This window comes from Festucalex cinctus, chromosome 3 (genome assembly GCF_051991245.1).
Source record: "Festucalex cinctus isolate MCC-2025b chromosome 3, RoL_Fcin_1.0, whole genome shotgun sequence".
Lineage (NCBI taxonomy): Eukaryota > Metazoa > Chordata > Actinopteri > Syngnathiformes > Syngnathidae > Festucalex > Festucalex cinctus.
The window spans coordinates 22,640,284-22,652,481 of NC_135413.1; positions in this window are offsets into that span (position 1 = coordinate 22,640,284).

A 12,198-nucleotide genomic window follows, 5' to 3' on the forward strand; every position below is an offset into this window, starting at 1 on the left:
CGGCTGGAAACAAATAAGGCGGAGCAAAACATCACCCTCCCGCAACCCGCCATTTAATAATAATAATAATAATAATAATAATAATAATAATAATAATAATAATAATAATAATAATAATTATGTGTATCTAAAAAAAAAAAAAATCATGAAAACTAATACCAGACCCACTCCACTACACACGGAGTGAAAGGTTTATGACGTTATTTGCGTTATTTGTAAAATTGATTTGGTATTAAGGATTTGGTAAATTTGATACTGCTTACAGAGCCCCCAAACTCACCATCTGATGAAATTTGAACATTACATAAGAAACAATTCAAATGATTTTTTTTTAAATCTGATATGAGGTTGGTAAGACGTTTTATTTTAAGAATATGTACTAGATTCACTTTTTAAAATTGAATTACACAAATAAATTAATTTCCCTATGTTATTCAAATTTAGTCACATGCCGATATACCTGTTATATCACTATTATACTTGTATATATGTTTTTTTCTTACAGATATGATCACAATAATAATACTAGATGAGATAATTTATGGTCACAGATTTACAACCTTTTCACACACACTGACAAAAAAAGAAAAAGAAAAAAAAATACATTTTGTAATAATCAAGCCCTAACACCATCTCTTTCTAAAGACAATTGAAGTGGGTTGACTCACAATTAACTCTCCTTCATACATTTCAATTTTGGCAAAGTAATTCCGACTGATTTCTTCCCACAATGTGCAACTTTCATAATGTAGATAAAGAGGGATTTTTAAGCAATTTGCAGGTTGCCTTAAAGAATACCCTGCATTTATTTTGAGACAATGATATTCCTGATGAATGACAGATGACAGATTACGGGTAAAGGTCATAGGGTTCCCTGGAGACGTTCTGACAGTTCTAATAACGACACCAAAACAATAAAGATTTACTAATGATTCCCACTTGGCTAGCTAAGAAACACTCACCATCTTCATTTGAGGATTGTGGTGAAATTAAAGTTTAAGTGCACTTAATATCCAGTGATGAAGGGGGATGAGTAGTTGACTGAACAAAATTATGCGGCATACAAACAAAATACTTAAAAATGGGTTGAACAACCTTAAAGAACGAGTGACGAGACCTAATCCACAAAAATATATTTGTCCATCTGACCCATAATAACTTCTTTTTAAATCCACTTTAATTGATAGACATTAAACAACAGTCACCTGTAGCTGTTACCATAAAAATAATATGACATCATTTCACACAGGTGTCGGTGGCTGGTTTACCTTCGAAAAATGTATTCAATCCTATGCTGTCATCCTTGCATATTAGGAACAAATGATGACACAACATGGAGAAATTAGCGTGAACGTAAACAAATTGCTGTAACAAGGCCATTCTAAAAAGGAGATAAAGAAAGTAATTTCTCTCTAATCTTCCAAAGACCGCCTCACTCTGAGTGAGGTTCAGGTGTGTCACATACGTTGTATGATGTGTTAAGTGGTAAAATGGTGACATGGTTGGTGGTTGTACCCAACACATATGTCCTCAGGGTCACTTCTGAGTTTGAAGAGGGTGTACGATTAGTGAACATGATAAGTGTCGGGGCCCATGTGGTAAATTGTTGGGCCTTTCTTAATTAACTGCTGGGAGGAACAATTAATGTTCAGAAGATGCGCCAAACACAAGAAGGCTTTAATTGTACGACAGCAATCGAAGAAACTATGAGCAGTTCAGCAAATGGTGTCATTCGACTTGCAGTGTTGAATGTGACGCTTTTTACCTCCTCAGTCGAAAATGCACTGCAGCACAATACTGTAGTGTGGGATATAAGTAACAATGGGTACGTTGATTACAGAAAACTGTTAAGGCTCAAGAGGATAAAAGCGTTCCATGTACTCAAGCACCTTTGGGAGACAAAAAGCGTTGGCTTAAGCATGGGTGAGCAGAGGAGATGGGAGCCAATAACTCTGCTCTTGTCAACCACATGCGCCTCACACAACAATAAAAGTGTCCAACAGGGACTTAATTGTGTTTGTAATATGCAGGCCCCTAATGATGGCTACCGCTAAAACCATTAACCACAGTGGTGGCTCAACTGCTGGTCTGAGGCACCGGGCCGCCAACTAAATGAATGTTTGATAAAATAATACAAGTCGCAGATTAACAAGCGTAAACTCGGGCATACTGCTAATAAAAGACGTCTATTGTTTTAGGCCTGGCACCAGGTTGATGAGGTGTTCAGGCATGCATAAGCATGCATAATGAAACTGCTATGAATTATTAATGTGTTGATTATTTAGACTCATCTATCAAAATGATAATGAAGTCAGCACCTAAACACCAATTGAGCTCTGCGCGTAATTACAGTATTTAGTTGTATTTAACCAAAATGAAACGCAAAACACTGATCTATCTTTGTGATTACTGTGGTGCTTATTAGTTTGTTATGCTCCAAAGTCTCAGCCTGTAGGTGTTCTCTTGTTCACTTTTTTTTGTTTTGTTTGCAAATTTACTTTTTACATTAAAATAGAGTTTGTGCAAATCTGAATTTTCGGAACTATTTGCCCAGAAGTTTCGCAAACGTCCAAACGAATAAAGTGTAACTTTGATTCGGTGAGGATCAGAGAATTAACTGTGGGTGTGTTTTTCATTTTATTAGTCTTTTTTTAAATGGCATATATGTCAAATGAAATCCTTTGTTAACAAAGATAGTGCATTCAGCATCTTACTGTACTTTTTTCTCTTTGTACTATATATACACATAGCAAAAAGCACCTCAGATTGTTAATAACAAAACATTGCACTATTCTGTATATGAGTCCTTATCTAAACCTAATTGAACATCTGTGGAAGAGCTGAAATATGCAGTCTAGAGAAAGCACCGAGTCGGATGGAGCAGTTTGCTCACGAGGAATGGCAAAAAAAAATACTGTTAACAGGTGCACAAGTCTCAAAGACCCAAATAAATGGTATAATTGACATGATTGCCTGAAAGGCTGAGCAACAAAAAAATATATAAAAAATTAAAATAAACAAATAAATAAATAAATACATATATAAGGCATATTTTCATCCAGGCCATTTTCATTGATACCCGTAGATATTTTTAAGAATTATGTTTGACCTCTTGCCAAAATCAATACCAGAATTTTATTTCTTTATTTTAAGTAAATGTACCACTTGTATCAGTTTCAAGGTATTTCGCTGACCCTTGGTGTATTTGTCTCCTTTACAAAGGTATCAACATTTTGCCTTTTGCCTTGCCTGAAGTCCAAATCCACCGCTCACATATGAAAACAAGACTCAACATGTTTCAATTGAGTCCCCATGACAAGTGTCATTTCTTAAAAAACAAACAAACAAACAAACAAACATTCTTTTCAATCCCATCCAAGTGGAGCAGAAGAATACTCGTCACATGTTGGTTTTTCAGCTGTGAAATCACCAAGTAGATCCTTCACTGCATATGTGGACACAGTTTGCCCTGAGCCAGTTTGTTAGGCTCATGTCTGACGTGAGGTTCTCATAAGTACGTATGCTGTATGGTTAATGGCATCATTAGAAATATATTAAGGGGGTCAGGTATGGTCATAGTCTCCTACTTAAACAGGGCTAATTTCTCCAATAATATCGTAATAGCTATGCCCTCTTTCTAAACATGGCAAATAAATCACCAGTGAAGGAGTTGTTAATAACTAAATGGCAGTCAGCTGCCCCCTTTTTACTGTTCCTATTTGTCAAAGTAAACACTCCTGCCAGTAAATGCAAATGGCCACTTGTCAGAAATCCAAAGTCTCTCAGACCTGGCTACTTCATCTTCACTATTACATGATGGCTCGACCATATATGTTCTACTTGGTATAATCGTGACGCTGTATAATGTGGTGAAATGATGATGGATGTATCGGCTCAAGGCTACACTTACCGATTCTCATTTAAGTTTCCTATTGTTTATTTTTTGTTGCAATTTAATAGCAATAATGTTTTGGCTTTGAAATATCATGAACATTTAAAAAATTAATGCAGAAATCCAAAATCATTTCAGCCGCGTCAATACATGATATAAAATAATTTTTAGACAAAAAAAAAATGATACAGTGAGGTGCAATTTTACAACTACAGAATCAGATTGGATGAAATAGCTAACTGGGTCAAAATAATTAACCCAACCTTGAGTAAAAGTAACCCAAATTCCCCCAAATCCACAGCTGCCAAACGAGTGGGTTTCTATTGGAACATCTTTGTGGGGTTATAGTTTTTTGTATGTCTGTTTCTTGTCAAAACATACGAAATTGAAGGCTTGGATGCCCTGACGGGCAGGTTCTGGCTCGTTGGCCTTATGTTTGACACCCCTGCTTTAAATTGACCATAGATGTGATTGTGTTTTTGACCAATTGAGGGTGTTAGGTTCTGGGGTTGCATCTCAAAAACGCAGACACAAATAAGATTTTAACTCTTTATTCGCATAACATCGAGAGGCGTAGAACTAACTTGACTAGATGAGAAACAACGAGAATGTATTGAGAATCACGAGACGCTAAGCTAACTTGGGCTGTGGATGTGCAGAGAGGAGCAGAGGTAATAATCCGACAAAAACACACTTCTCAGACAGGCTTATATAGACAGCGAATTGATCTGATTGGCTGTGGCTAGACATGTGGGTAATAGGACTGACATGGAATTATCTGATCGGCTGTTGACCAGACAAAGAAATGAAAGATTCCTGACATCACATAGCTTCTGACATCACATAGCTTAAGACCAGTTGAAACTAGAAGCTTGTTACATCAGTTCAAAACAGACACTTGACCTCACGTTCATGACCCAAACATAACCCTTGCATGACCCTAGTCATGACAGTAAACATAACCCTTACATGACCCTAGTCATGACAGTAAGCATAACCTTTGCATGATCCTAGTCATGACAGTATACATAACCCTTACATGACCCTAGTCATGACAGTAAGCATAACCTTTGAATGACCCTAGTCATGACAGTAAGCATAACCCTTGCATGACCCTAGTCATGACAGTATACATAACCCTTACATGACCCTAGTCATGACAGTAAGCATAACCCTTGCATGACCCTAGTCATGACAGAGTGTGTACTTCAACTCTTGCCTGCAGACAGTTCCAGTTACATAAGAAAGGGTTATAGAAAATGGATGAATGAATGTAAATAACATAAGTGGATATAAGTGAAGGCAAGACACCACTACAGCAAACCTTTACTAGGATACCTGAGAGACAGCCAAACTCTAGAGCATGGAAACACCACTCACTATTAAAAAAAAAAAAAAAAAAAAAAAATCCACCTCTGCTGTCTCATTGTTGCTCCTCACAAAGCCGTGGGAAATGTAAGTCTGGGTTGTACCTGTGTTCTATTGCCTTGGATTTTCATTAAAAAGCCTGATGCTGCAGCTGAGGCCCCCGCCGCTCCACAATGTGAGGCACGACTCTGCAAGGGCAAACATATGTGACCCACTTCTTCCCATCAAATAAAGTATGCAGCTTTCAGCAACAGGTTTGAATCTAAATTGATGTTTAAATCCAGACAGGTTTGCCCATGTGGCTCTGCGCCCAATTCACGCTGATGCGTCTTTAATGCAGCTGCCTCCATTGTGTCATGTGCTGTTCATGGCCTGCCTCTTAATTATGCTGTCAGCGGATCCCATTCAAAAACGGGGAAAAAAAACCACTAAAAATTGAAATTTGATTTTGAAGTGTGTCATCGGATCCTTTTAAACTGTTTTCTCATTGTATAGTAGCTCCTTTAGTACGTAATGAAACTATATATCTATTTCAGTGAGCAATATCTAGTCCACATACTGTTAGCTCCTAACACACATGCACATTTCAATAACTATTAACTGTAGCGCAAGAGTGGTGTCAAACCCACCTACAAAAATAATGATCAATATTGTTAGAGAGACATTAATACCAAATTAAAAACTGAGCATTACTATACACTTGCAAAAGCATTTTTTTTCATGTGGCTGCACTTGTATTGGACCTATAGTTTTTGTAGCTCTGATGTGCTCAGTTTTGGTTAACTATTATCTTTTATTTGTAAAAAAAAAAAAAAAAAAAAAAAAAATACAAAGGAATATATATATATATATATATATATATAATTCATAAATTAAATCATTATTAAATAAAATCTGTACATTTTTTTTGTAACGGCAGCATTTGCTGACAGAAGCAAGTGAATGGGGAAAAAACACCTTTAAAAAAAATTTACGTTTAAATTACATTGCCTCAACACTTCTTTCACTACTGTGTTAACATCTGTTCCATTAGATACTACCCTCTAGTGGCAAGTATTCCCTTCACTTCTACTGAGACATCAAGAGACATCGACTGTGTGGGTGAAACTAAACAAAATGTTTCACAGTAAGATCCACCATTTAAAAAAATTAAAAGTAAAAAGGTTGGCTTTTCAGAGGGACATAAAAAACAACAACCTCTCACGGTGTGTTTTAGATGACTAAGACACTCCAACACTGGAAAGAAACTCGTAGCATTTACTGTAACAATATGCACTCAATTGTTTTTAAGTAAATTGAATAGTGTGATGTTGTAAAACGCATTCGAGTTCCTGAAATGCCTTCAAAGGCTAGATTGGATTCAAATAGGGCATCTTTTTACTGGATTAATTTTCAATTTAGTTTATAGAGATGACCTCATATCTATCCCAATGATAACTGATACAGAATATAAAAAAAAAAAATGAAGTGTATAGTGACTTTTGGGCCACACTGTTTTCTTTTGAACGAGTATATGTTACAATATCCAAAATAGCTTTCAGAGTGTGTGCCCTTATCAGTTAAGGGGTTTAGAGTCATTTCCATTCATTTTACAGCTTGTAGCTCAATAGACAGTCAGTACAGTCACGTGCGGACGGGAGCAGAGGTTAAACAATCATAAACCAGCACATTTCCAGTGTCGTAAATCAAGCAGCTTTCAGTGAATCTTAATCCTGACAAATGAGATTGGGTTTCCCTGGCAAAACAATTTTCAGTCGACCAGCCAGGGGTTAACCAATGACAGGACATTCTGGAGTAGATCACTTTCCAATGACCTATAGTCTGAAACATGGGGGGGGGCTCTGAAAGTCTCGGCATTATAAGGTTAAAGGTCACGCCTTAAATGGTAGAATCAGTGTATCGACACAATAAAACCTGACAGTTTATTAGAGGGTCATGTGACACATTTGCTCCCTGCGCCAAGTGTTTGACTTGCCTCTCTCCACATCCCAGGGGGGCTGTAAGAGAGGCCCCTATCTGCTCAAATGCCTCCCTGATCTTGCCTAAACATTGATCTGCCTCCACAATATAGTGAAATGGAGCAATTTGACACCACATGTTGCAACGCTCGAAACGGCATCCATCACAGCGGCCTCCTTTACACGCTCTCACCTTCTGACCCATTCTACTGGATCTCTGAATGCTTGTCCACTTCTACGATAAAGCACAGACAGGTAGAGGGAACAAACAATGATGGATGGACAAAGTTGGCCACCTGCAATGACATCCAAAACATTACCCCCTGCAGTCTAACATAGAGGTCTATCTGGAGGCATGGGTGGAATTTTATTTTATTTTTTTTGTGGTATTTTGCTTGAATAGTGGCGATAGAATAGGGCATTTGGCGCCATTGCAGGATGGAATGCAGCCGACTCTCGGTCAATCGAAGTGGCTCCTCTCATTACCCATGAAAATCAGGGTGGTTGAAATTGACTCGCTAGAGTTTATGTATGAGATTGGCATGTGTTTATGCAGGTAAACTACAAGATCTCCCCTTATATGCTCATGTGAAGTGGGTAAATGGAGACCGACTTGCACCCCTGATTATGCGTACCTCAGAACACCCCATATCATTAGTATTTTTTCATTTATTTGAGTAACATCAAGTTAATAAACAAAAGTTATCCTGATATCCAGGAAAAAAAAAAATATTGTCCAATCATGTTTATTTTGATATTCCCCAATCTTTGTGAAGTAACTGGAATACTGCAAAAGACATTTTTGAAAAAAAATAAATATATATATATATATTAAAAATATTTTTAAGCTATGTCGTGTCCACTACAGCTACAATACAATGCTAGGCTCAAATACAGCTAAAATAATTCAAACAATACTTTAACGTGTTCTTAAGAGTCTTATAGAAAACACGCTAACAACATTTAAAGCCTAAATTTGTTCAATAAAAATTGTTATACACTTACTTTTCCTCTTCCCTAAAAAGTGCTTGCACTGAGGGAAGCCATTTTCTTTTATGATGCAATCAAAGGTAGCAAAGCCCAACCCCTACACATTTGGTATCATTGGAAAGCTCTGAATGTTACCTATAGAGCACAAAAGGAGTTAATTCAATCGCATACACTGGGTGGGAGATATTCAGGTTTAAAAATGTCCACTACAGAGGACAAATTTTAATCGCTGGTCGTCAGGAGGATATTAATAAATGAAATGCCTATGTCTTGATCAAATCCACCAAAATCCCATTACGCCTCCTGCGCCACAAGTTAGACCTGGTTTTATGAGTCTAAATTCTAGCCTACTTTTTCCAACCAATTGCCTGACGTGCCGGGGATGTGGCTGAATTCTTAATAGACCCGTCAAGTCAAATCTAGATTCAAATGGTTTCTGTAGTGGAATAGTTAGCAATGCCCAGCTGAAACCATGGAGATGGGTGAGCTACCAGGACGATGAAATCCGGGTTCAAATCCTGATCAGACATACGTGACAAAAAATGTTGTAAACGGGATGGGTAACACAACAACCGAAGTCCTAGCTAAGTTCCATTTCATCATCTCTCTCCAAGTGTTGCTGCAAATGCCCTTGAGTTATCCGGATGACTCCAGTAACTTCTTGTTATCCTTGAGACCTGAGGTGGCTGCTTCAATTTCTGAGTGGGCGCCTGATGGACCAAGTGGGAGGGGTCAATCCGTGAGTGACAGCCTATTATCAGAAGGCCTCCGGAGTCTAATGGCTTTAAAGTCGCAAGCACAGAGACAGCACCTGCCCTCAATAACAACACTCTCTCTACTGGGCGGCTGATGAATACTGAAGCGAAGCCCATCTATCTGGGGATCAATCAGGAGCACGACTGCGATCGATAGCACTCTTGTTTCTGTAACTAGGAGGTGCCATAATGGTTTCGCCACTTAATTACGCTGTCAATTTCTAACTTTTGTTTTAGGTGTCTCTTAAACAGTTTGGGAGCACAAGTGCATACATTGCTTTGACAATGTGTGAACTCGCCGCCAAACCTTTGTCGGTAAGCCATAGCGTTCATTTAATTAGCGACGGTGAATCCCTCAGTCGAGTAACATGCTGAGAAATGTTGTCACTGAGATGAAAAACAATTTTGGATAACTTGGTACATCACTTTGTATCTGAGTAATATCCCACTTGGACCTCACTACATCCAACCAAGGTTATTGTAATTTATAAAAATAAACAAAATAAATAAATGTGGGGGGAAAAAATGCCAACGTACAGTTAGAAAAAATTATACCTGAAACTACATTGAGGGATACAATAATTCGAGCAAAAATTTACTTAGTTTTCATCTTTGTCAATTAATTTCATACGTGAACCTTTGAGTTTTATTTTAAATTTAAATTTATTTCTGCGTTATTGTCCGGCCATATGGAAGGTCAAACAGTCATTTGGAGATTTACAGTTTACTTTAGTGAACAATAGTTTATTTGCAGACTATTTTTGTCTTGCACTTGACAAATGCTCCATAAAAAAAAAAAACTAACACTAAAAATAATAAAACACAAATTAAACGAATTATTTTCCAATAAATAAAACAAATAAAAACTAACAAAACTAACGAACCTGCTAAAAACCAATATCATGCGGACGTCCCACCCGTGGCAAAAATTGTAAGAGTTAGCTTAAAAAAACAAACAAACAAAAAACAAAAAAAACAAAAAAAACAACTATGCTGATACAAATGGTTCAAGAACGGCGTCAAATTTACTTTGTCTGCCCATTTTTTTAGGCGTTTTCGGAAAAATTGCCCTAATGATAAGGGAACTAACTGAATTTGAAAAACTAAAGTCAAAATAAAACTATTATTAAATAAATAAATAGATAGATAAACAAACAAACAAACAAACAAACAAACAAACAAACAAACAAATAAATAAATAAATAAATAAATAAATAAATAAATTAAACATTTTAACCTTGCAACCAATCTCAAAGTTTTGTAGTTGAAAGTAGGCATGGGCGAGTGCCGATACACAGAGCAGGAACTAGAAATTGAACTTAGAAAAATAAAGAATTACTATTAATTTAATGTAATTTTGAGGCAAAATGTAATAATGGAATATAAAGGTCTTTCTTTAAAATGATCAGTCGTTTTTTGTTGGGTTTTTTTTTGGGGGGGGGGGGGGGGGGGGCATTTCATGTGTAAAAAGTACTGGTGGTATTGGCACTTGGTATCGTTATCGGTGACTAATCCTGGTATCAGTCTGGAAAAAAAAAAGTGGTATTGAACATCCCTTGTTGAAAGTACACAAATGTGATGATGTCTTATACAAGAGGTAAAGCTATGCTGACAGCAAAGGATCAATTCTGTGTTATATTGATTTGGATATGGTTTGAGTGCTCTCCAAAGAGTATTTAATCAAAAGATAAAAACAGATGGCAGGGAGGTGTGTCACTTTATATCACGCACCTTTTTCAACCTGTCCTGAGAAGCATCACATTCTGGAATCAAAGAACACCCTATTTGTTCTTTCATTGATTGATCCAAAGTGTTATTTGTGCTCTCAGTGTGTTGTGTGGGGCTTCACTCGAGATTATGCTGTTGATATTCCAGTCATGTAAGAGCCATCATCATATTCAAGTACTGTAAGAGGAGAGGTCAAATGCTGCACAGTGATTCCCCCTGTACAAACCATAAAGCACACAATGGTGCGGCAAAAAGTGTAAAGGAACTGTTGTCATTTGCTACGGGAGAGCAAGCTCACCCCGGGACTTTGCCTATGCACTTCGCCCAAACAGCAGGCCACAAAGACGGGAGACAGTGAGGGAGATGCTTTTGCAATAAATTCTGCGGACTTAAACTGCGTACAGTAGCCTGTGATGGGATTCCGACTTTGCTTGGTATCCTGATAGAGCCCTGCAATCTGCCCATAAATAAAACGGATGTTTCCCTTCCTCCTTGATTGCCACTTGCTTTCTCTATCATCACACCGTGAAACAACAGCGCCGGGGAACTAGCGCAAGTCTCGTGAGTGTTGGGAGGTTCAGTCTGTTGTCTAAATGTTAATTTACTGTAACGCTCTCCTGTGACATGAAGAATGTCAAGCACAAGTTCATATTTTTGCAACTGCCTGCCCAAATTTTAACCCATTCGCTCCCAGCCATTTTCACAGAAGCAATCCCGTTCGCTCCCGGCTGTTTTACTGGATTTGGACTGATTTTGCAAGGCCCACAGAATATTGTGTTCTATTGCTATAAAAACATGGAACCTATCAAAAGACAGACACACGTCTCTTCTTTCATCAGGAAAAAATATATATTTCTATCTGTTTCCGTTTTGCAGCAATTAGCATTAAAATATAGCTAAGTTTTATCAATTTTCCCAAATCTATTTAGAATTGTGAGTAATTGAGCTTTTGTTCAACATGGCCCTGGCTGATCTCCTTTGCTCTGCTGCCACCTGCTGGCCGTATGTGTAATAACTACCATTTCTGCAAGCGTTCTTTGCAGTGGAGAGGCTGCATCATAGCCTTCTGTATGCTCTAGCATTAAAAAAACAACAACAAAAAAACGTATAAATACGTCTTTGGGACATATAAAACACTTTTAAAAGAAACTATTTATACGTTTTTGGGAGCACATGAGTTTTAAAGATGCAGGCTTACACCATTACAGCAGACAAAGATATTACAGAGGACAGGGAGGACAGGAGAGCACCGCACAATTTCTAATCATAATTTTAATCAAAATCAATTGTACACCTTCATAGTTACACACCTGAAGAGAAGCTGGAGATCGTGTATCCTCAACACCTACTTACCTACCTACCTCAACATTATACAATTGGGCAACAATGACAAAACATGCGCCAAAGTTTAAAGTGGGAAAAAAAAATTACCTGAAGTTGTTTTTTTCTTTTATTTTTAGATAAAAAGTTAAAAACTCACAAAATGTGCTGATAAATGCTATTCACT